General features: G+C 36.8%; 1 protein-coding gene and 1 long non-coding RNA gene across 6 annotated transcripts in view; one reads left to right on the top strand and one right to left on the bottom strand.

The window, feature by feature from the left end:
- The window catches only part of LOC144617424 (uncharacterized), a 30,963-nt gene extending 12,896 nt beyond the window's left edge, over positions 1-18,067 (bottom strand). The window contains exon 1 of the long non-coding RNA XR_013557946.2: positions 17,643-18,067. This is a non-coding gene — a long non-coding RNA (uncharacterized LOC144617424). The remainder of the gene's footprint in view (positions 1-17,642) is intronic.
- Positions 1-26,985, top strand: part of ACAP2 (ArfGAP with coiled-coil, ankyrin repeat and PH domains 2) — a 155,228-nt gene that overhangs the window by 27,158 nt on the left and 101,085 nt on the right. The gene's annotated exons all lie outside the window — the stretch shown is intronic.

The following is a 26,985-nucleotide window of genomic DNA, read 5'->3' on the forward strand; positions in this document are numbered from 1 at the left end:
AAGCATCTGACTCTTGATTTCTGCTTAGGTTATGATCTCATCATTCTTGAGTTTGAGCCTGACATCAGGCTCTGTGCTGACAGCACAGAGCCTGCTTGGGATTCTTTCTCTCCCTCTCTCTCTGTCCCTCCCCCTCACGTGAGCATCCATGTGCTCTCTCTCTCTCTCTCTCTCTCTCTTAAAATAAATAAACTTAAAAAAAAAGAAAGCATATGTCCACAAAAATACTTGTACATGAATATTTATAGCAGCTTTATTTGTAATAGCTGAAAACTAGAAACAGTCTAAATGTCCATCACTAAGTAAGTAGATAAATAAATTGGTATATCCTTAAAACGGGTGCCTGGGTGGCTCTGTGTTAAGCATCCAGCTCTTGATTTTGGCTCAAGTCATGATCTCATGGTCATGATCTCACAGTTGTGAGACTGAGCCCCACGTTGGGCTCTGCACTGAGCATGGATCCTGCTTTGGATTTTCTCTCTCCCTCTCTCTCTCTGCCCCTCCCTTGCTTGCACTCTTTCTCAAAATAAATAAACATTAAAAAAATACTATTCAGTAATGAAAAGGAATGAACTATTCATACATACTACTACATGGATGAATCAAGTATGCTAAGTAGAAGAGCCTAAATCAAAAAGAGTATATATTATATTAATCCACTTATATAAAATTATTGGAAATTTAAATTATTGTATAGTGACAGGAACAGCTTTGGGAAGGGAGGGGCAGGAGGCAGAGATTATAAAGGGGCAGGAGGAAGTTTTAGTAGTGATGTGTTTATTGACTGTGATGATGGCTTCATGTGTGTATGCATATGTCAAAAGTGATCAAATTGTACAGCTTAAATATGTGCAGTTTATTGTATGTCAGTTATACCTCAATAAAGCTATAAAAAAAAACCCCACACAACTTACTGTGTGAGGCTCTCACTACTATTATTCCCTAATCTCCATCAGTGAGGATCTCTGACTGCTTTTCTCTTGTCATAGGCAAGTGATTCTTGTTGTTCTGGTTGTTTACAATATTTGTCAGTCCCTTGGCATCCAATGGTACTTGCAGCCTCTTCCTTTAGAAGTTTCCTCATTCTAGGTTATAAAACAAGCTCAAGACAGCTCTCAAGTGGCTCACATTTTTTACATGGGAAACACTCACCTGGCCAGCTATCAGTGAGTGCAGCTACTTTGTAATCATAGTCTTCTACTCTGCTGTCATGGATCACTTCAAATGCTAGTCTTCAGGTTCCTCAGGTAGAGGTCAGATAACCGGTCCACAGAGTCCCTAATCTCCAAGAGACAGATATTGAGCTTTCAGAGTGGTGTCCTTGAAGTCCACCCTTACTAGGCTATAGGTAAGGGTAAAGGGGTAAAGCACCAATCCATCCCTCTGATTTGAGAATGGTATTGACAACTCTCTCTAAAGAAATCCCTTCTTCCCAATTTCCATCTCCTCATTACATCTCTCCAAATGCTCTCCACCTCCACTCTTTTTAAAAATAATTGGAGGTGGGTGATGAGCTAAGTATTGTAAAATTGCTCCTCCCCCCCCCCCCCCCCCCCCCCCCCCCCGCTTCTCTCTCTGTTGCAGATCTTGTCCATGTGGTCTAACACTTCATTTTGGGTAGTGGGAGTATTAACAATAGTGCCTTTGAGCCCTCAGTTGAGATTGAGACAGAGTTTATGTGGGTATCGTGTTATATGCTGTTAGTAGGACTTTCTGGAAGTCTGATTTAATTTAAAAACATGCACTTTGCTTGAGATTAGTAAAATTGTGGGAGCTTCACTTTTCATTTTGTCCTTATTTCATGGTACTGGACATACATTCTTATCTATGGTATGGGATTGTAGCTGTTCCCTAGTTTTATTATTGGTGGAATTTCCTATAATAATTGTTTCTTTTTTTTTATTCATGTTTGTAAACTTCAGGGAAGTAAGTAAACATGCCTTTACTGCTTCTCCTTTCCCTGCCTTCCTATTAAATACTGAAGTCTCCTTGTTAAAATAGTCATCTGATTATTCCAGTCCTCACAGACTTTAGTCTTTCCTAAACTTCTGTAGAATTTATTTCTTAGTAATAACTGGTGTTTATATTTATTGTTTTATTCTTTTGTATTTAATTTGTTTCAAATACTTCAGTGGAATTTGTTTTCTCTATTTTTTATTTTTAATTTGTTATGTAAACAATGATTACTTTTGAGAGAGAGAGCGAGAGAGAGAGAGAGAGCGAGCGAGCATGCATGTGTGAGCAGGGAAGGCACAGAGAGAGAGAGAGAGAGAGAGAGAGAGAGAGAATCCCAAACAGGCTTCATGCTGTCAGCACTGAACCCAGTGTCGGGCTCAATCCCATGAACCTATGAGATCACAGCCTGAGCTGAAATCAAGAGTCAGATGCTTAACTGACTGAGCCACCCAGGCACCCCTGTTTTCTCTGCTTTTAAAATGGAAGAATTAAAATGGATTACCTTTGATATCTGGAGCTCAGATATTTTAGGAATCTCAAAACTCTTTTGGGAGAAGTAGGGTAAGTGATATTATTTGGAATTTCATAAGTAATGAATAAGTCAGATTTCAAGTGGTTGGCCAGTATGACATGGCAATGTCATGATGGCAAAGTAATGATGGTAAAGGATTAGAACACAGGATATATCAACTCCATTCTTTGTCTGACTTCTTAGTTTGCTTTCCACCAAGACATGTCAGCCTCCCTTTCTTTCCCATAGTTGGTTTATTATTACTAATCGGAGTAGTAGGCAATTCAGGAATAGGGTTATATTTGTTTAAAGTCATATTTATTAAAGTTTTTTTTTTGTTTTATATTCTTTTTATATTGCTTTTATTGTTTTATATTCTCTATATCATGCAGTGGGTGAGTTATCAAAGTAATAAATTGATCAGAAATGAGCACAATACCAGTAAATTTACTTGAGCCCCAAGCTAATTGCCTAATTTTGTATGTTTCTTTCTGCTCTTTGGTTTTAACTGCATAGGCTGCAAAAATGTAATTTGAATAATGGAAAAAGGAGTTTTGGGGTAAGCTGCCTGTGTTAAGGAGCATTATCTGTCTCCACAAAAGTTCCTATGACAAAGATATGACTGGAAACTAAGTGAAACATTTAAGGCATATAAAAATGTTGTTAAAACAGGAAGGAAAGCAAAGGGAAGGAATGTCGTTCGCTCTGCCTGCGCTAGTGCTAGTCGGCCGATAACACTCTGAATCACAGGGAAACCACCAGCGTGATAAGATTTAGTATGGCAAACATAATTAAGAAGTCATTGATTTTGATCATGAGTCTCTCAAAGACTCTAAAAGAGTTACTCTAAAAGAGTAACCAAATGCCTAAAAGAAGGAAAAGCAATAAATAATCGTGACCCTCTTTGCCCCCAATTAACAATGTGTAACACAAAAATCATTCCAGATGGTTCACGACTGAGAAGATTTTCATGATTTTTCTATCATAATTCATTTTAGACTTAGTGAGATTCCTCTCGGATATATTTTTGTGGCATGACTACATTTTTTCTTTGTTTTTCTGGTCAAACAAACATGTTAATTTGTGAGGCAAATTTAGTATTTCAAAGTTAAGTAGTAAGTCACATTTTTGGGTACTGAGTGGAACAGCATTTTTTTTTTTTTTTTTTTTTTTTAATATTTCTATCCACAGTCCTCAACTCTTGATTTTATGCCTGTGTAATTCTTTCGGCTGTTTATTTGGCAATGTCTCTGGTCTTCCTTGAGAAGTTTAGCTTGTTGAATATGGTCACAGGTAAATACATTTTTAAATTGTATTCCTATATGCCATTTTCAGCTTATAATATTAAGGTCTGGTTACATGTAAGGCAGATATAATGAAAAATAATAAAAAAAGGGCTTTGAACATGTTTATACATCAAATAAAGCTAGTAACTTTCCTGTATGCCAGTAAGTAGACAGAAATAAAAACATTAGGTTTTTGGGTGCTCAGTCTGTTAAGCATCCGACTTAGGCTCAGGTCATGATTTCAAGGTTCATGAGTTCAAGCCCTGCTGTCAGGCTGTCAGCACAAAACCCACTTCGGATCCTCTGTCCCCCTCTCTCTCTGCCCCTCCCCTGCTCATTCTCTCTCTCTCTCTCTCTCTCTCTCTCAAAATAAATAAACTTTAAAAATTACATTAAGGGGTGGAAAATCCCATTTAAATTAGTAACATATATAAAATAATAGAAATGAAGTTAACAAAATATATGGGGCTTTATAAAACTTGAGCAAAAAGGAAGATATAACTAAGGAATCATACCTGTTGATTGAAGACTCAACATTGTGAAAGTATAAATTCTTCTTAAATTAATTTATAAATTTAAATGTAATATCATTGTCCTAAAGTCCAGGAAACCTAAGAACAAATGTGTGAGAGTAGCCAACAAAACTTTGAAAAATAACAGCATTGAGTAGTGTCCCCTATCAGATTTTAAAATGTATTATGGAGTACTGAGATCAAAAGAATGTGGTATTGAGCCCAGAACTGACTGATGAAGGGAACAGAATTTTTTAAAAATCCAAAGAGAGAGACTCAGATATATGTAAGAGTTTAGAGTATGACAAAAGTGATCTTTCAAATCCATGGGAAACGGATGGTTCCCTGCGAAATAACGAGGGACAGCTAGCTGGCTTACTATTTGGCAAAAAACAAGGTAGGTAGGATGCCATATACTTCTCCAGAGTAGATTTTTAGGTGGAGTAATGATTTGGATGTTAAAATTGAAGCTATGAATGTACTAATGGAAAACATTTATGAGATATATATAAACTTTGGGATCAGGACAATCTTTCTGAGCATGACAACAAAGACAAAACCTTAAAACAGGTTTGACTGTATAAAAAGATTACTCCCCCTCCCCCAACCAATAAAGAAAGATGGGAAAATATTTGGAATATGTAAAGGAAATTTCAAATTCTATGTATTTAGAGAACTCTTAAAAATGTCTTGCCAGGAACTCCTGGGTTGGTAAACGTGTGGAGATTTGGGGAGAGTGGCATGCTCAGAACGTGGAAGCTCTGTGCCCTTTCCCACTTACTTGCCCTATACATCTCTTCTCCCTGGCTGTTGTGAGTTAAATACATGTCCCCTAGATAGTGGGTAGTGGGTATGCCCCTGCTAGTATGTATTCTTTTTAGATAAGACCTGAAACAATTGTGTATAACTAGATTCAAGAATGTGTTTGCGTAAAAAGTCCCCTTCTAAAAGTCAGAATCTTAACACTTAGCTCCAATATCTGAAAATGTCCATTATCAACCTCTGAGCTCTAAAAATACACTCTAATATAAAAATTCTTCCCCATCCTGTCATCAAAAGAGGGTACTCTTTGGCTATTTAAATAAATCCAAAATAAATGTACTAGAAAAAAAAAAAAAGTCTTGCAGTTCTATTATGAAATGTCCAGAATAGATCAATCTACTGAGACTGAAAGTAGATTAGTGGTTGCCTAGACCTGGGAACAGGGGGAGGGGGAATGGGAAGTGACTGCTCATGGGTATGAGTGTTTTTTTGGGGGTGATGTAAATGTTCTAAAATTAGATTGTGATGATGGGTACATAACTCTGAATATACTAAAAATTATCAAATTTTGTACTTTTTTTTTCAAAAAAAGTTTTTTAAATGTTTATTCTTTTTTTTTTTTTTAATTTTTTTTTAAGTTTTTTTTTTTTTTTATTTATTTTTGGGACAGAGAGAGACAGAGCATGAATGGGGGAGGGTCAGAGAGAGAAGGAGACACAGAATCTGAAACAGGCTCCAGGCTCCGAGCTGTCAGCACAGAGCCCGACGCGGGGCTCGAACTCACGGACCGCGAGATCATGACCTGAGCCGAAGTCGGCAGCTCAACCGACTGAGCCACCCAGGCGCCCCTAAATGTTTATTCTTGAGAGAGAGAGAGAGAGACAGAGTCAGAGTGCAAGTGGGGGAGGGGTAGAGAGAGAGGGAATCACAATCTGAAGCAGGCTCCAGGCTCCTAGCTCCGAGCTGTCAGCACAGAGCCCCACAGGGGGCTCCAACCCCTGAACTGTGAGATCATGACCTGAGCTCAAGTCAGATGTTTAACCCACTGAGCCACCTGGGTGCCCCTCAAATTCTGCACCTTAAATGAGTATGGTATTTGAATTATATCTCAATAAAACTGGTAAATTTTTTATTGCAAACTTACCTCAATAGAAAATAGGCTAATATCATAAATAGGCATGTGAAAAAAAGAGAAATGTGGATGGCAAATCTAATTTTTTCCCATTTTGTATTAATTAAATGGGAATTTAAATCAACATTGAGATGCCATTATTTTAAATCTTCCAGTTGACAAAGACAAAAGTGCTTAATACACAGAATATAAAGAGATATACTCCTATGTAGCTGGTGCGAGTATAAATTGATTCAGCCTTTGTGGGAGGGGGCTAGGAGGATAGATAACACATATAATATATATACATATATATATATATATATTTTGTTATATATATAATACAATGTTATATATATAAAACAAAAAAAATCCCTTAAAACATTTATAGTCATAAAACATTTGTTTCAACAATTCCATTTTTAGAAATTTACCGAAAGTTTTTTTTCCCAATTAATAGTCTACTGCAAGGGGGGCATCTCACTGGCTCAGTCAGAAGAATGTGTGGCTTTTGATCTTGGGGTCGTAAGTTTGAGCCCCATGTGGGGTGTAGAAATTGCTTAAATAAAACTTAAAAAAAAATCTATTGCAAGTATCTCTATCTTATATAATGTTTCAATAATTTGAATAGTTCCATACATATACATGATGAAGGGGTAATATTCCCTACAAAACACTTATATAAGAATTAATGTTTTTATATGGATTTTTGTTTATCCCTTGATTGCTCAGAAATTATTAAAAACAACAATTTTTAGGGTGGGTTTCAGGCAGACTGAGAAACACCATTGAAGAACAAGTTAATTGCAAATTGCAAGATATTGTAATTTCTTGCTTTTGGAAGAAAGTTCAACCTCTTAATCCTTTAAGCTATGTTTTGGAGTTTAATAAAAAAATTTTTTTTAAATTTATTTATTTTTGAAAGAGAGAGAGAGAGAGGGACAGAGAGACAGAGTGCAAGCAGGGGAGGGACAGAGAGAGAGGGAGACACAGAATCTGAAGCAGGCTCCACAGGACTTGGACTCACAAGCGGCAAGATCATGACCTGAGCCAAAGTCGGCTGCTTAACCCAACTGAGCCATCCTGCGCACCTCTATGGAGTTGTGGAGTTTTGATGGTGAAGAAGACTCAATCTCTGTTTGGTGGAGTAAATGGACACTTAAATTACAGTGTGCTAAGTGATACAATTAAAATTAATCTTAGGAACATGTAAAAAAGTTCTCCGTCTTGCATGGGCAAGTAAAGCTTCCCAAGGTGTGGAATGTTTATGCTGACAGGTGAAGGAAAACTTGGGAATTACCAAGGTGAAGAGGAGTTTAAAAGAAGGTCTTCTGGCACAGAACTGCATGTGCAAAGGCCCAAATGTAGGTGAAAATGTAGAATGTTGAAAATGGGGGCATAAGTTAGGGCCAGATCCTGGGCCTTTTGAGTCACATTAAGGATTTTATCCTGAGGATAGTAAAGAGCCATTGAAAAATGTTAAGTAGGAGGTTAGTGTATCTTGGTCATACTTTTGCTTGTTAAAGAACATGTTGATTGCAGTGTGTTGATGCAATTAACTTTATTGGAACAAGATGGTCCTTTAGAAGGTGGTTTTTGCAATTCAGGTGAGAGGAAATGATGGTCTCTTCTAGGGTAATTAGTGGAGATAGAAGTGGGATAGCATCAAGGTATCTAGGAGGTAGAATACTAGGACATTGTGTTTGCTTGGATATGACGGATGAGGAAGATAGAGTCCAGGATGATGTCTAGATTTATGTCTTGATCAACTGTGGGAATATTGTTGCTACTCACTGAAATAGAGCAGATTTGGTGGAGAAGATAATGCCCATTTTTTATTTAGTCATGGTCCATTCAGACAGAGATGTTCAATAGGCAGTCTGAAGCTCTGACAGATATGAGCTGGAGATAGAGGTGTGAGATCTTGATATTTATTTCCTTGAGGGAAAATTGGTTTTGTAGTTTGGGATAATTTCCTTTTGCATTTTATGACATATATGTTAAGCTTATGCTGAGAGAGCTGCTTGCCAAATAACAGGCTTTCTCAAAGTGTTTTTGTTGAATATGTTTTTATGTTCTGCATTATAATTGTGAAATTGTGAGATTCAACCTAATCGATACTTGTTTTTTTAGTTTCTTTTCACAGTTTTCATGGCATTTGGAAATCCATTGTAAGAAAATTCTTTATTGTATTTATCCCTTCTGTGGATAGACATTTAAATTGTTTCCTTTTTTTTTTCCCCTCAGTGCTACTGTGTTGATATTGTCACTGTGAAATTTCCTGTGCATGTCTCTGCACAAGTGTGAGAGCTAGGGAATAGAACTACCAGGTGGAAGGGGATATGTATCTTCAATTTTATCAGATATTGTCAAATTGCTTTCTATAAAGGGGTTATATTGATGTATACTCTCACCAGCTATGTATGGGGACTGTATGTGTTATATCCTCTCCTATGTTTGGTATTGTCAGACTGTAATACTTTCCCGGTCTGATGGATGTGAAATGGTATCTTGTGATTTTAAATTTGTTTAATTAATTGCTAATGAAGTTGGGCATCTTTTCACGTTGATTGTTCATTGATGTTTCTTCTATAAGTTACCTATTCATATTTTCCCCCCTTATTTTCTATTGGCTCACTTGTCTTTTTGCGGTTGTTGTTGTTGTTGTTGTAGAATTTTTGTATAAATGAAATAATCCTTTGTCAGTGAAAATCTCTCTGCCCAATATGTAGTTTGTCTTCACTTTATTTTTTTTCATCTTAAAATTTCACCTTATTTTACACGTATATCTTTTACACTTATTTTGCACAAATATCTTTTTCTTTAAAGGTTTTTTATTTTTAAGCAACCTTTCCACCTGGTTTGGGGCTTGAACTCACAACCCCAAGATCAAGAGACTAATGCTCTACTGACTGAGCCAGCCATATATATAAAAATTTTTATAAGTTATTTTTATCTTTCATACATAGAAAAATTTAATCAATCAATGGTACTGAATGATCATACATTTGAAAATATTTTATAGACATAAATGATGATACACATCAGCAAATGTGTATTTTTTTTTTCTGTTTTGAGAGAGCATGAACACATGCAAGTGGGGAAGGGGCAGAGAGAGAGAGGAAGAGAGAGGGAGAAAGAGGATCCCAAGCAGGCTCTGTGCTGGTAGTGTAGAGCCTGACTCTGGGTTTGAGCTCACGAACCGCGAAATCATGACCTGAGCCGAAATCAAGAGTCTGATGCTTAACTGGCTGAGCCACCCAGGCACCCCTGTATGTATTCTTTTTAATAGACTTTATTTTTCAGAGTAGTTTTGGGTTCACAGCAAACTTGAGCAGAAAGTAGAGAATTCCCATGTTATCTCTGTCCCACATGCTTACAATCTCCTCACTTATCGACATCAGACATCACAGTATGGCACATTTGTTGCAATTGAGGAACCTGAATTGATACATCATTATCACTCAAAGTCCATGGGTTACATTAGGGTTCACTGTTGGTGTTGTTCATTCTGTGGGTTTGGACAAATGTGTAATGACAGCCACCCACCGTCATACTAACATGCAGAATAGTTTCACTGCCCTCAGAATCCTCTGGGCTCTGCCAATTCATCCCTCCCTTCTTAGCCCCTGATGTTCTTAATGTCTGCATAGTTTTGCCAGAATGTCATATAGTTGAAATCATACAACATATAACATTTTCATATTGGCTTCTTTCACTTAGTATATACTTAAGTTTCTTCTACATCTTTTCATGGCTTCATAGCTCATTCCTTTTTAGCTCTTTTGAATAATATCCCACTTTCTAGATATACCACAGTTTATCCATTCACCTACTGAAGGACATCTTGGATGCTTGGATGTTTTGTCAGTTAAGAATAAAGCTGCTGTAAATATCCCTGTGTACATTTTTGTGTAGACCTAAGCTTTCAACTCATTTGGGTAAATGTCAATGAGCACAATTGCTGGATTGTATGTGAAGAGTATTTTTAGTTTTTCAGGGCACCTGGGTGGCTTAGTCATTTGAGCATCTGACTCTTGATTTTGGCTCATATTGTTTTTTTTTTTTAAATTTTTTTTTTAACGTTTATTTTATTTTTGAGACAGAGAGAGACAGAGCATGAACAGGGGAGGGGCAGAGAGAGAGGGAGACACAGAATCTGAAGCAGGCTCTAGGCTCTGAGCCATCAGCCCAGAGCCCGACGCGGGGCTAGAACTCACGGACCGTGAGATCGTGACCTGAGCTGAAGTCGGATGCTTAACCGACTGAGCCACCCAGGCGCCCCGATTTTGGCTCATATTGTGATCCCAGGGTTGTGGGATCCAGCCCCGTGTCAGGCTCTGTGCTGAGCATGGAGCCTGCTTAAGATTCCCTCCCTCCCTCTCTCCCTCTCTCTCTCCCTCCTTTGCTTCCCACCCCCCACTCTGCCCCCTCCCTGCTCACGCTTTCTCTCTCAAAGGAAAAAAAAAAAGAAACAAAAAGAAAAAGGAAAGAAAAGAGTATGTTTAGTTATATAAGAAAGCCCCAAAATGTCTTCCAGAGTGGCCACTTTGCATTCCTACTAGCAATGAATGAGAGTTCCTGTTGCTCCACATTCTTACCAGCACTTGTTGGTATTTTAGATTTTGGCCATTAAAAATTTTTTTTTTTCAACGTTTTTTATTTATTTTTGGGACAGAGAGAGACAGAGCATGAACAGGGGAGGGGCAGAGAGAGAGGGAGACACAGAATCGGAAACAGGCTCCAGGCTCCGAGCCATCAGCCCAGAGCCCGACGCGGGGCTCGAACTCACAGACCGCGAGATCGTGACCTGGCTGAAGTCGGACGCTTAACCGACTGCGCCACCCAGGTGCCCCTAGATTTTGGCCATTTTAATAGGTATATAGTGATATCACATTGTTTTGATTTGCATTTCCCTAATGATTTGATGATATTCCTTAACGATGTGATATGGAGCATCTTTTTATATGCTTGTTTGCTGTCTGTATATCTTCTGTAGTGAGATATTCAGATCTTAGGTCCATTTTTCAAATCAAATTGTTTGCTTTTTCATTGTTGAGTTTTAAGAATTCTTTGTATATTTTGAATAACAATCCTTTATTAGATATGTGCTTTGCAAATATTTCCTCCCAGTCTGTGGCTTTTCAATCTCTTAAGCAGCATTTACTTTTACATAAATATCAGGCATTTTTGTTTGTGTACTATAATTTTCTAATTAATTGATTAGTGTTCTAACCTAAGAAATCAAGATTGTGGTATGTCCCACCAAATAAGATAAGCCAGAATCAATAAAATTTTGAACCGAAAAAAACACTCCCAACCAAAAAATTATAAAAAGAACAAATCTTCTGTGCTTTAATGTCTAAATTTAAATATGTATTTAATATATACTAAAAGCAATTTATATATTATATATAAAGCAATTTAATATATATTATATTAAAACTTATGTATAAAACTTTCTTCTATGGAATATAACAAATCACATTTATTATTTTCTTCACTTTATATTGTTCAGGCAATTTCTTTCCATTCCTCAGTATATTTCAAACATATTTTTTTGTTAAATATTAATATTTGAACCCCTTTCATCACTTTGTATCCCCATATTCCACTTTAAAAAAGTGCTTTAGGGGCGCCTGGGTGGCTCAGTCAGTTGAGCATCTGACTTTGGCTTGGGTCATGATCTCGGGGTTTGTGAGTTTGAGCCCCACATCGGGGTCATTGCTGTCAGCACAGAGCCTGCTTTGGATTCTCTGTCCCCCTCTCTCTGTCCCTGTCCTGCACGTGCACACACGCACACACACACACACACACACACACACAATTCTTTCTCTCTCTCTCAAAAATAAACATTGAAAAAAAGTGCTTTACACCATCTAATACAATCTGTATACATATTTTATATCTTTATTTTCTTAACCCCATTTAGTTCCATGAAAGCAGAGACTTGTTCATTTTGTTTACTATTATATTCTAAGTCTCTTATACAATGTCTGGCATAAATGTTAAATATTTGTTGAACGAATAAGAAACATTACTTATTTATACAAACTATTTATAAAATTTTTTCTTGATGTTTATTTTTGAGAGAGAGGGGGGGGGGAGAGAGAGAGCAGAGTGTGAGCTGGGGAGAGGCAGAGAGAGAGGGAGACACAGAATCTGAAGCAGGTTCCAGGCTCTGAGCTGTCAGCACAGAGCCCAACACTGGGGCTCCAACTCAGGGTCTGTGAGATCATGACACGAGATGAAGTCAGATGCTCAACCAACTGAGCCACCCAGACACCCCTACAAGCTATTTTAAAAAAGCTATTGCTGATTTCAGTGGAGCAGAATAGAGAGCCCAGAGATAAACCCACGATTATATGGTCAATTAAGCTTCAACAAAGAAGGGGAGAATGTACAATGGGAAAAAAGTCTCCTCAACTGGGGAGACTGCTGAGAAAACTAGGCAATTACGTGCAAAAGAATGAAACTTGGACCACTTTCTTACACCATACACAAAAATAAACACAGAGTGGATCAAGGACCTAAATGTGAGAACTGAAACCATAAAAATCCTAGAAGAGAGCACAGGTAGTAATTTCTTTGACATCGACCATAGCAACATTTTTCTAGACATGTGTCCTGAAGCAAGGGAAACACAACCGAAAATAAACTATTGGGGTTATGTCAACATCAAAAGCTTCTGCACAGCAAAGGAAACAGCCAATAAAACTAAAGGACAACTTACTGAATGGGAGAAGATATCTGCAATTAACATATCTGATAAAGGGTTAGTATCCAAAATATATAAGGAACTTCTACAAGTCAACATCAAAGAACCCAAATAATCCAATTAAAAATGGATAGAAGACATGAGCAGACATTTCTCCAAAGAAGACATACATATGGCCAACAGACACATGAAAAGGAGTCCAACATCACTTATCATCAGGGAAATGCAAATCAAAACCACAATGAGATATATCACCTCATACCTGTGAGAAGGACTAAAATCAAAAACACAAGAAAAAACAAGTGTTGGAGAGGATGTGGAGAAAAAGGAACCTTTGTGCACTGTCGGCGGGAATATGAACTAGTGCAGCCACTCTGGAGAGAATAGTATGGAGGTTCCTCAAAAATTGAAAATAAATCTACCTGGGGTGCCTGGGTGGCTCAGTTGGTTAAGTAAGCATCCAACTCTTGATTTCAGCTCAGGTCATGATCTCACAGTTCATGAATTCAAGCCCCACATCAGTCTTCATGGTGACAGTGCAGAGCCTGCTTGGGATCTCTCTCTTCCTCTCTCCCTCTCTCTGCCTCTCGTCTCTCTCTCTCAAAATAAATAAACTTAAAAGTTTTAAAAATTAAAAAATAGATCTACCATATGATCCATTAATTCTACTGGGTATTTACCTGAATAATATAAATTCAAAAAGATATATGCACTCTTGTCTTTACTGGAGTATTATTTACAACAGCCAAATTATGCAAGCAGCCCAAGTGTTTGCTGGAAGATGAATGGATAAAGATATGGTGTATATATATATTTATATACACACACATATATGTACATGTATATATACGCATATATATATGTATATATCTGTGTATATATATACACACACACACAATGGAATATTATTCAACCATAAAAAGAATGAAATCTTGTGATTTACAACTACATGGAGGGATCTAGAGGGTATAATGCTAAGCAAAATAAATCAGAGAAAGACAGGTACCATACGATTTCACTCGTGTGTGGAATTTAAGAATCAAAACAAAGAAAAAAAGAGACAAACCAAAAAACAGAGTCTTAACTAGAGAAGAAGCTGGTGGTTACCAGAGGGAGTTGGTGGTGGGGCGTATGGGTGAAATAGGTGGAGGGGATTAAGAGTACACTTATCTTGGTGAGCACTGAGTAATGTATAAAATTGCTGAATCTCTATGTTGTACATCAGACACTAACACTGTATGTTAAGTGTACTGGCATTAAATAATATTATGTGATGTGAAAATTATATAAAATTCAAACTTGTTTCCATAAAGTTATATTGGAACATAAAAAAAAATTACTGCCGATTTCAAGAGTTGTTACAGTCTTACTTTTGTTATTATTTCCAAGATTGATTTTATAATTACTGCTGATTTCAGACAGTTGTTATGGTCTTAATTTGTTGTTCTCAAGATTAATTTTACAAAGACTTCATATGCTGAAAAGGGCTCAAATCTCTGCTCATTACTAACTGCTATTCAGAATTTCAAATTTTATATTCTGAGCAAAAGTTATGCTACTTTACTTAGTAGAGTATGCTGATTTTCATTTTTAAGTTACGCATAGATTCTTAAGTAGTTAACCAGCAGGTTTATATAGTATATGATATAATCCTTTACCATCAAGACCCAGCTTTAAAACATTTTGACCTCCACTATGAATTTTAATGCAACATAATTATTATGTTAAGCATCTCTAAATCTCTCAATGGTTTGACTCAGAAATTTCTCTGAAATTGCTCAGTATTAGGAATATACCAGTCATAGGCAAAAAACTAAAGATTAGAGATTACGAAGGAAATAGCTAAATAAAGTGTGTATGATGTCTTTTGATGTGAAGAAATCCTTACTTTTATTTTCCATTTTTTATGGTGGTAAAGTATATATAACATAAAATGTACTATTTTTAAGTGCACAGGTCAGTGGTATTAAAGTGCATGTATATTGGACACCTATTATCACTGTCCATCTCCAGAACTCTTTTCATCTTGCAAAAGCAAAACTCAGTACCCGTCAAACAATAACTTGCATTCCTACCGTATGCCTTTGTTTTTCATTGGACACTGTGGTTTTTGTTCCTAGTCTTGTCCATATGATGGACAAGATGTACGTGCTACTTTAACACTTGCCACTGGGAATGACTTTACCCTTCAGGAATGTGGTTTTATTCCTGCAGCTTTAAATAATATAGCCTATCAGAATATGACACAACTCCATATTCATACAGTAAATACATCTATTTAATGTTAGGCTGTTTCCTTAAGAAACATGCCTTTTTTCTTCAGCAATGTTGGGCACAGTAATAATAGTTTAAAGTAGTCACTAGAATTTTAAAACTAGGTGATTTCTGTTTCCAACTCACCGACATACATATGATTTCTTATTTTAAAATGTTGTGTGTTTTATATAAGAAAAAGTTCACGTTTGTGTGTTACAGTGTATTTTTATTTTGACTTTGAGGGTAGTGACCTTCCCTGTGGCTGATTGCATCCTAGTGTCACCCAGGAGCTTATTAAAATTACACATTTCTCAACTGTGAAGATTGAAATTATGTCAGAGTGAGCGGGGCTGGGATCTAGGAGTCTGTATTTCGACATGCTCATTATTTGGTCAGGTATAGGTGTGGGTACCATTATCCCAGGAGACTTTTTTACTGGCATCTTTATATATTCTGGACTTTAGTGTATATCATATCCACATATATTTCCATTCCTATGGCATTAAGCTCAAAAAAGACTTGTCAGCAGTTATTTTGAGGCCCCAGTAGGATCCTTTCATAAGACAGGTTGTTAGACACAGATTTAGATATGGTACATGGCCTCACATGGGACAAATAAGATTTAAGCCAGTTCTTAAGTCTGTAAAAGTTTAAGTAGTAGCTTGTGTTTCTTTCCCCTTGAATTGTGTTAAACACAAAATATTTTGAACTTGCACAGGTGTTTGAGTTTATACTTGTAAGTGTCACATTTGCAGTTCTCTGAAGGTAAATTCATCCTCATTATACATCTTGGTTTATTTAATTCTCTCAGTTAAGTCGCCTATTGTCTTTGAATATTTTCCCGTTATTTAGTTGGGAACATTAGGTATTACCAAGAATGTGCAACTAAGATGTTCTAAGTCCACAGGTGTTTAATGAGCATCCACTATTTCTGTAGTCCTTTCTCATCCCTTGTAAATCAGTGGATTAGATCTCTTGATGAACCAAGGAGTAGGAATAAATGCTCAGCTTAAATGTACGTATTCCTGAAGTTGTCCAGTCTCTCACTTAAGTCGCAGTCTTTTTCAGAGTGTAAGGACGGTTACATGCAGGAATGGTGACTTGCTGATGGACAATAAAATTTGAAGTATAAAGATTCTTGGCTTCCCAGCAGTATAGTTAATAGGATTGCATTAAGGTTACCATAGCTAGATTATTCACATGAAGATAACCCAGACTTCCACTTTGGTTTACTGCTGAAAAACAGGATTGGTGAATTTGTGGGACAGAATTATAACCCATCCCTAAAGAGTGAATAAAATTAATTTGAAATGGTTAAAGTTTTGTGTATATGTGTTGTTTTTAATTTTGAGAACTTATCAGCAAAGGATAACATAGCTGTGGCTATATAAATGAATCATAGAGTTGGAATGAAATCAATCCTCATTTTATAGAAAGACAAATACAGATTTTGATCTGTGTGTTGTCTCATGAGGAGTTAGAGCTATATTAGCGGTTCTTGAATTTATAGGAGTTAGATTGTGTTTAATATTATGAATGGCAGTAGAACTTTTGCCCCAGACTTCCTGAGAAAGAATGTGAAGATTTCTTTTTTGTCTAATTAATAACCTTTATCTTCCAGGAAGAGAGATTGAGAATGGAGAGGGAAAGGGGGAACCTACCTACTTGTCTTCCTTGGTGATTGTTAAAATGCGTTTTCAGTTTCTACTTGGGAATTTTTTGTCTCGTTTTAGTTTCATGTGCCTTATATTCCTAGAAAATTTTCTATACTTCTACTTTAAAATATTAAATTAATCTTTTCTATAGGAGCAGACTCATGGTTTATCAAAGTATCAGGCCAGAAGTGTTTTACAATATTTAATAATTGTTTCCCACCCATTTTGACTTGTCTTTGATCTGTTAGTAGCTTTAAACATAGTTAATCACTTCGTTCTTGTTACATTTTTTCCACTTCCCTTCTACATCACATTCTCTTGGTTCTCCTCTTATCTCCTTAGTTGCTCCTTCTGTTTCTTTTGCTATTTCTTCTTGTTCTTCCTGACCTTTAATACTGAGTGCCCCAGACCTCAGTCCTTAATCATTTTTCCTATCTTCACTTTTTCCAAAAATACCCAGTCTTGTGGCTGTAAATACTATCTGTATGTTCATGATTCCTAAACGTATATCCTCATTGCAGACTCCTAAACTCTAGACTCATTTTTATCCACCTTGATGTTACCACTTGTATATATGATAAATATTTCAGATCAAGTCCAAACCTGAGCTCTCGTTCTTTTCTCCCCAGACCTGTTCTGCCCATAGCCTTCTCCATCTCAGTTGGTTACAACTCTGTCCTTTCTTGCTATTCCAGCTAAAAACTTTGAATCCATCCTTATTTTCATATTTACCTGCTCAGTGGTATACCTGTGCATGTGCTCACACATCACATCCAATTCATGAGGAAATCCTCTTAGCTCTACCTTGCAAATATATCCAGATTAACATTTCTTACCACTGACAGGATTTAGTTTAAACCAGCTTCATCGCTTACCTGGATGATCTCTAGTTTCCTGACTGGTCTCTTTGCTTCCTTTTTTGTTTCCCTCCAATCTTCTCCATACAGCAGCCAGAGTGATTCCTGAAAAACGAAGTCATATTGTGTCTCTTCCCTGCTTCAGTGGTTCCCCATTTCACTTAGAGTAAAGGTAGAATTTTTGTCATTCGCCTACTAGGCCATAGGCTGTTAATGGTGATGGGGCTCTCCCTTAATTGTCTCATTTCCTCTCCTGCATCTCTTCCCTTTGCATGTTCTTTTTTTTTTTTTTTTTTTTAATTTTAAAAAGATGTTTATTTGTATTTCAGAAAGAGAGGGAGAAATGGTACACAAGTGGTGGGAGGGCAGAAAGAGAGGGAGACACTGAATCTGAAGCAGGTTCCAGGCTGTGAGCTGTTGGCACAGAGCCCAACATGAGGCTGGAACTCATGAGCTATGAGATCATGACCTGAGTGGGGCTGGAACTCATGAACTATGAGATCATGACCTGAGCCAAAGTCGGACACTTAACTGACTGACCTACCCAGGGGCCCCTCTTTTGCTTGTTCTGTTTCAGCCATACTGGCCTCCTTGGTATTCCCTTAACACACCAGGGCTGTTGCATTGGTGTGATATTATGTCCATAACATCCTTGTCTGTGTGGTTCACTTTTTCAGGCTTTGCTCAAATGTCACTTTCTCAGTGAGGACTATCTTGACCACCTTATTTAAAATTGTAGTTGTCCCTGTCCCCTGCTCTGCCCCCCCACGTCTGTTTTACCTTTTTTTTTTTTTTTTTTTTTTTAACGTTTATTTATTTTTGGGACAGAGAGAGACAGAGCATGAACAGGGGAGGGGCAGAGAGAGAGGGAGACACAGAATCCGAAACAGGCTCCAGGCTCTGAGCCATCAGCCCAGAGCCCGACGCGGGGCTCGAACTCACAGACTGCGAGATCGTGACCTGAGCTGAAGTCGGACGCTTAACCGACTGAGCCACCCAGGCGCCCCAACCTTTTGTTTTTTTAATAGCACTTAGCACTTTACAGAATACTATTTAAATGACTTATTTATTATGTTTATTGTTTATTGACTGTCTTCCTCTTCCAATGTAAGAGCTAGGAGAGCAGGGAATCTTTGTTTATTTCATCTGCATATCTCAAGCAATTGATACTTGGTCTTGTTTGTTGTTAGAGAAAAGGAAGGGAAATCTCAAGTTTCTTCATTTGTCTGAATTTTTCTAGTAGTGGTTTTTAAAAAGTTGTTCAAAAAATTCCCCCCAACTTTAGTATAACTATTTTGGTTCTTCTCTTTGGATGTTTAAGGATTCTATTTGATTATGCATGGTAGTATAATTTTGTGGTGGTGTTACAGTGAATTCCTCCTTAGCTCCTTTGAGGTTTCTTTCAAGGCTTGTTTTAGAAATCCTATATTAGTGTATATTCTAGTGTTATATTACAAGAATTTCCCATTTCTCTCAACTTTAAAAAAAGTCATAGGTCTACAAATGGTTAGGTAAGGTGTATAGGGTCATTCTTGTATGTGGAAAGAACTGACTTTTTCAAAATTTCTTTCATTGTAAGTCCAGTTTTGATGTTTAAGCAATTATTTGTGTATTCTTTTTTATTTTCTCTAAAGACTTTTATAGTAACATCTATGTGAGGCTGTAGAGGCAGATTGGAATAACTAAAAACTGGAGCAAGAGGGAACTGGAGAATTACACATAAATACATGTACACCGAGATGCAGGCATAACCGTCATGAGTGGCCTTGGGCTTCAGATTATGTAATTGTTCTTAATGTTTTGATTGTTTTAATACTGCATCTATGCATCCAATAAACAAATGTTTACTTGGTAACTAAATAAACTAAATGGACCATAGTTTCTGCTCAAGGTCTCTTAGTTTGGGCAACAAGACCAATAGTTGGATTTATCATATTGAGTGCCAGGTGCTCTATTTGATGTGAGTATGGGGTGCTTTGTGGAGGTGGTGGTTTTGAGGTGCTCCTTCCACTGAGGAGAAGGTACTTCAGTGTCACAAGTTTACTAGCCTGAAGTTCATGGTATGACCAGTGTCTTTAAAACCCTGAGCCTGTTTATTAGGCTCCTAAATTTGTAGTCTTCTGGATCCTGTTTACAGATCTTGTAAAATTGCAGGGTTTTAATGGAGATGAAATACCACTCTAAACACAGCCACTCTACTTTCATTTCATTCATTAACTTTCATTTAACAGTTCTGACATTCAGCAGTTTGCTAAGGTTTCTTCCAGTTCAGGATTCTGTGACTCTGGGATTGTAGCTCATTTCCTGTTAATGTTTTTTTCTCTTTTTTAGTTCATATTACTATTCTGTATTCTTCTCTTAATATAACAATTGCTATATCATACATGCAGGCGCCATGCAAATTATAAAACACAGTGAAAATATCTGGTGAAATTATTTTCATTATGGACTAAAGCAGATTTTTTGTTGTTGTTGTTGTTAATGGAGAAGCCTGGAAAAGTTATAGGTGTGATTTGGTTAGCAGCCTAAGACATGTCCCCGATAGAACCCTGAAAGACCCTTTATGTAGTTATTTACCTGCTCTGATTTACAGGATATCCTGTGGCTTAAGTACCATTTCCAGTTCCTGAAAAGAACAGCCATGAAAGGGGGAATATGGTCTCTGATTATACTTTTTGACATTTTTGTCTGGGCTTGGCCCTAAGTGTCCCTACAATCTTGCTCCTTTCTCTCACTGTGAGTCTGCAGATAGGCCCATCTTATCTGAAATACTTGGTCATCCTGACAGTATTATCAGTTACAATGTTCTTTCCTCATAGAGATCTACTCTCCCCCTGTTATGTACCATGAAGTTTACAGTGCTCTCTTCTCCCTAAAGGTATTGACCCTGACATGCCACTGATATGATAAGCATTGCAGTTTAACTGCTCTTGTTGAACATTTGATTTTAATTCTTTAAACAGTGATGGTAACTACTTTATTTTCCTATCATGTCAAAACCTACTACGTAGTGATAAGATTCTTGGGAATGGACCGAATTGTAGAAAGTCAATTAAAAAAATTTTTTTGAGGTATACCTTCCTAAGTTTATTGTGATTTCAAGACAAATACATTTTTCTTCAGCTTTTATTTCTCTGGGCTCAGTTGAAAGCAACATTATGTAGTAGTCTTTAAGTTTGTAGTTTTTTCCCTTAACCCTCTGTTTTTTCGGATTAAAGTGACCTTACCCTCTTTAGATGACTATACCTTCATTCTAGCTTTACACCCTTGACTGTGAAAACTGGAAGGGACTATTAACCGGTCATCTGTCACTGTTGACGTATGGATCCCAGCACAATAGAAGGACCATGTCTTGTTCCACCACCTTCTTTTATGGCACAGTAGAATGATATTAACTCCCACTGTAATTATAGTGGCATTTCAGCTGCTTGCATATACTAACTGCCTGGACAAGAAATTCAGGCTGTTGCAGGAGGATGAAATGGAAACAGCTTTCTAACATAGTACTGATTTTTTATGAGGAAAAAAAAAAAGGATTTCCTATCTGGTAAAAATAAAACATTATCAGTATTTCCTTTGAATGTTTGCTATGGGCTGTGATAAAAAAATAACTTTATTTAGAGTTATTTCTATAGAGATCCATGATACCCCTGTTAAGGAGAGAACCTGGAGCCCTAGGAACAGATGCTTCTGTACTTACTCCCTTCTCCCATCTACACTTCTCTATGCAGAATGGTGATTTGGATACTATTTTAAGAGTGCTACCCTTTTTTTTTAGTGATAGACTTGGACTCATAGGGTTATTGACACTTGAGTAATAACTTGAGTGTATGCTGTTCATTCGCCTGAACCATACTGTTTGCATCTCCACCATGGGCTATGGTTTGGTTGCTTCTTTAATTATGCTCCTTTCTGGCCTGAATGGTTTTATTTTGGATATTGTGTTATCGGCAGGAGAGGACATGAGGGGAGAAGGGTACGTGTTCCTTTAACTACTTTTGTTTTTTGTTTGTATGTTTATTTTTTTGGGGGGGAGGGGCAGAGAAGGGGACAGAGGATCCGAAGTAAGCTCAGTGCTGACAGCAGCGATCCTGAGCCCTATGTGGGACTCAAACTCACGAACCACGAGATCATGACCTGAACCAAAGTCGGATGCTTAGCCGACTGAGCCACCCAGATGCCACAACTACTTTTTTTTAGATTTACTTTTTTTCATGAGGAAATGGTAGAATAATGTTTACAATCTTTAAAAAAATAAATATAATGGAGTTCACTCAGAAAGATATGTGTGTGGACAAAAGATAAAATCATTTTTTTCCTGGGGTTCCTGGGTGGCCCAGTCAATAAGACATCTGACTTTTAAAAAAAAAAATTTTTAAGCTTTATTTATTTTTGAGAGAGAGAGAGACAGCGCGTGCGCATGAGTGGGGGAGGAGCAGAGAAAGGGAGACACAGAATCCGAAGCAGGCTCCAGGCTCTGAGCTGTCACCACAGAGCCCAATGCTGGGCTCGAACTCACGAACCGTGAGATCATCCCCTGAGCCAAAGTCGGACACCCAACCCACTGAGCCACTCAGGCACCCCAGACCTCTGACTCTTGATCTTAGCTCAGGTCTTGATATCAGGGTCATGAGTTAAAGCCATGTGTTAGCATTTGCGTTAGGTATGAAGGCTACTTAAAAAACAAATTAAAAAAATTTTTTTCCCTAAAATGTTAAGCTGAACAAAAATTTTACAAAAAACCACCACTATCTTCCCCGATACTTATGATCTTTTAGAAAGTACGTAGAGGAGACGTTTGAAAAAGATGAATGACTTAACAATATAAATTTTGGTGAGGGTTTTCATCGCTTATAGGTTTTTCTTTTTTTCTCTGTGTTGAAAGCATGAATGAGGACCTGGGGGAAATCTTGCTTGGGAGAAGATAATCAAATCTAGGTTCTAATTTTCCTTTGAATGCTTATTCTGGGATAATTGATTGTTAAGATCCGGAGGTAATAATAAAGATGATCCAGTCTATTCCTCTCTTTGGATGGATGAGATAACTGTGGTTTGGAGAGATTAAATTATGTTCTCAGGGACTCATATTAGTTGGTAGAGAGTTAGACTAAACTCTTGATTTCCATTTCTAGTCTGTGTTTTTTACAATACTCTTACCCATTACAGGACTGAATTTCTCATGGGTTTTGCCAGGTTTGCTCAGTAGACCAATCTGAGCAAATAGGAGCAGTTATAACGTTTCTAACCTAATATTGGGCAATAAAGACCTTTTAATTTCATTGAGACTTCTCAAAAATAAAGACTTAGTCATTTTTAAAAGGTGACTCAATATTGATATGCAATAAACATGCATTCAGAGCCTTAATACTTCTTTGTACTGATTGCAGAGTTGGCTCTGTTTGTTCTTAGAAGAATCACACAGAACTGACCTTGACAACCTTGGAAAACCAAGTGGATTTTCAAATAATATCTTACCATGTAGTATAGCACTGTGGCCTAGACTGAAGTAATGAAGTTAGGAAAAGTGTGTTTGACATACAATTTTTGGAAAATGGCAAGAGTATTGAAGTGTTTGCAATTTGGACTTGCTATTTTATTTGCTGTTTTAACTTTTTTGCTTCTTTTTCAAACCACTTCAAATTCATGTGGGAAGTACGTGATTAATCTAATTACTGCTTCCTTCCCTTTTGGGCCCATAAAATGAAAATTAAAAGAGATCGTGTATTTTCTTTAACATACATAATTATAGCTGGTATTTATTCAATACCCAATGAGTGTCCTGCACTGTGCTGAAATTTTTATATGTATTTTAAAATTTATCATATAGCTCTATGGAAGAGAATGTCATTATCTGTATTTTGCAGATGAATTTGAAGCACAAAGAACTTGTTTGATGTTACATAGGCAGTAAGTAAAATATTGTATTCAAACACTGGCTCTTTAAAAAAAAAAAAAATCCATCCCATTGCCTCTCAACATGAAGGTGTTAAAGAGACCCAATTCTAAAGGACCCAGAATTTACTGAACAAAGGGGTGGCTATTCACATTACAAAATGATTTAGTGAGAGATTTATTTTAAAAAGCAGATTTCCAGGGTGTGTACTCTCTGTGTTCTCTGGTCAAAAATGTAGAGGGAGCCGTCTCATCCTACAGCCATCTCTAGTTTTGGTCATCTAGCTTTGCCACTTATTGAGACAGGGCTGCCCTTGGGTCAGTGGACTATCCCTGATCCAGCCATTGTCCTTTCTTTGCAAAGAATAAACAGTGAAGCATTGCCTGCAGTAGATAAAGCTCTTGAGCTGAAAGAGGAAGTTGGTTGGGGATGGTAGGTGCCATGATGGGTATATAGGCAACTCCTCTCAGTATCTAAATGGTTATTTAATGTATATGCAACCTTTAAGAATGTATCTATTATATAAAACAAGGAATATAGATGTTAGTTTCAAAGTCTGTACATTATAGTTTATTTTATCTTTGTTAATTCTTTAGAAGGTAGTTATTACTTAGAGTCGCAAATCCATCTTTGTTTAAATATTTAATCTTTAATATTTATGTGCCTATTAGTGATCTTGAATATCCTGTTGTTACATTTTAGATTGTGTCATCATGTGACCCAGTCTTAGATTATTAATTCCATTTTGAGGATATTGCCACGGTTCAAGTGGAAGTTAGGGTTGTTTTTTTTTCCGTGTCTGTGTGTGTATGTGTTTAGGATTTCAAATGGATGGCTACAATTCTTCATCACACTTGTTTCTCTCAAATAATTTTCTTTTATAAAGAAAATATAGTGCTCATATTAGTCATACTATTTAGTTATTTTTATGGATCATTTTATAAAAATAGTGGTTTATAAAGGTTATTGCTACATCAGGGGTGTGCAATTATCTGGGTAGGGAGAGTTCTATTTTTGTGCTTCTCATAGAGCTTCATTTAATTCACAGCTGAAAGTGATCACCATGTGATTAGAAATGTCTCAGTGTTAATACTTGCTGCTAGATTTTTTTCCTATTCTAATTTTATGTTTTTAGTTAACTGTTTTCTAAGTTGATCATAAAACACTGTGATGCAGGAATAGATAAAATAATGAAGGTGTTATTAAAAGTAAAGTGACTTTTTTTTTCTAAATTATGGGCTTATTCAGCTTGTTAGGGTAGAGTCAACCAGAACTAAGTCCTAAAAATTATTTTCTTATATGTATTTTGTATATGAGAAAGGATTTTCATTCTTGTTTTTGTATTTAATATTCATAATAAGGAGTCAGTAAACTTTTCCTCTAAAATGCCAGATAATAGTAAATATTTCAAGGCTTTGTGGGCCATATGGTCTCTCTTCCTAAACTACTCAACTCTTCCATTCCATTATAGCATGGAAGCTGCCATAGACAATATGGCATGAGCTTGGCTGTGTTTCCAAAACACTTTATTTGTAGGCGCTGAATTTTAATTTAATATAATTTTCTTGTGTCATTAAATATTATTCTTTTGTTTTTTCCAATCACTAAATAATATAAAAACCATTTTTAGCTCATGGGCATAAAAACAGGTTATGGGGGTGCCTAGGTAGCTCAATCAGTTAAACTCTGGATTTTGGGTCAGGTCATGATTTCAGCTCATGAGTTCAAGCCCCACATCAGGCTCTGTGCTGACAGTGTGGAGCCTACCTGGGATTCATTTTTTCTCTCTCTCTCCGCCTCCCTCCCTCTCCCTCTTGCTCTTTCTCTCCCTCTCCCTCTCCCTCTCTCTCTCTCTAAAATAAATAAACTTTAGAAGTTTAAAGAAACAAAACAAAACAAAAACAGGCTATGGTCTAGACTTGCCTGAAAGGCTGTGGTTTGCTGAACTTTGTTCATAATAATCCTGTGAAACTTTGCTGATGGCCTTCTGTTTTTTCCCCTTTCTTTTAACATTATTTTATGTTTTGCTTAATTTGGTACTTAATCATGCTTTTGTTGTTAATATGTAAGTAACATTTAAGTTTTAACAGTTAAGAATTTTTTAATGATTTTTATTAAGTTTTAAGCTATGGAGGGTATGGTCTATAATATTGGCCTTTTTAACACCTTGCACATTTATAAAAGTTATATAGGTTCAATAGGTATTTGGGAGAGATGAAAAGGAATAATATCTGTTGTCCAATATTTGAAGGAATGTTGTATAGATTGTTTCATTTCACTCATTCATTCATTTATTAAACATACATTCCAGGATGGTTCTCTTTCATTACAGAGTAGAAGTAATAGGGAGGAAAAACTCACCTCAGAATGTGGGGATAAGAGAAAGGAGACATAGAAGCTCTTATCATGTTCTTTGTGTCATGGTATATACTGTGGTCAGTGGTATAGACAGTCCCTCATTTAACCTTTACAAATCATTTAGGTATGTATTTCTTTACTCATTTTGTAGATGAAGAAACTTAGACAAAATATCTTCAGCTTAGAGAAGTGAATGATGGAGTAGGATTTGAACTGAGATGATGATATTTCTGTATACTTTTTATACTAAGGAATATTCAATTAACTAGTCTGCCTTACACATTAGCTTCTTAGATGTTACAACAAGTTTTTTTTTTTTTTTTTTTTTTTTTTTTTTTTGCTATGACTACAACTTTTCACACATATCTTAGATGACCAAGAACAAAGACTTTTTTTTTTAAAGAAATGGTGAAATGTTGAAGAACTCTAAGCTAAAGTTTCAGATTCTTTGACTATATGATTACAAAGGGCTTTACTTTATTTATTAAAAAATTTTTTTTAATGTTCATTTATTTTTGAGAGAGAGAGAGAGAGATAGATTGCTTGCACACATGCGATAAAGAGGAGCAAAGAGAGAGGGAGACACAGAATCCAAAGTAGGCTCTAGGCTCTGAGCTGTCAGCACAGAGCCCGACATGGGGTTTGAACCCACAAACCACGAGATCATGACCTGAACCGAAGTCACACACTCAAGTGACTGAGCCACCCAGGCGCCCCAGGGCTTTGCTTTTAAATGACATTTTCTCTTTTGTGTTTGTACTTCTCTTTAAAAATGTTGTTTTACAAAAGCAATTTAGAATTGTACAATGAAATACGATTGAGGAATATACATAAAGTTTCTGTCAAACTGTATGTTTAGCAGAAATCAGTGATTAAATCAAATCTTGACCTGGTCATTTCAACTAATTTGCTTGAAAGAAATTGAAGATGGGGGCTCTAGGGTGGCTCAGTGGGTCAAGCATCTGGCTTGGGCTCAGGTCATGATCTTGCGGTTCGTAGGTTGAGCCCTGCGTTGGGCTGTGTACTGACAGCTCAGAGCCTGGAGCCTGCTTCAGATCTGTGTCTCCCTCTCTCTCTATCCCTCTCCCCCTTGCGCTCTCTCTCTCAAAA

This window comes from Panthera onca, chromosome C2 (genome assembly GCF_046562875.1).
Source record: "Panthera onca isolate mPanOnc1 chromosome C2, mPanOnc1 haplotype 2, whole genome shotgun sequence".
In the NCBI taxonomy this organism is placed as follows: Eukaryota; Metazoa; Chordata; class Mammalia; order Carnivora; family Felidae; genus Panthera; species Panthera onca.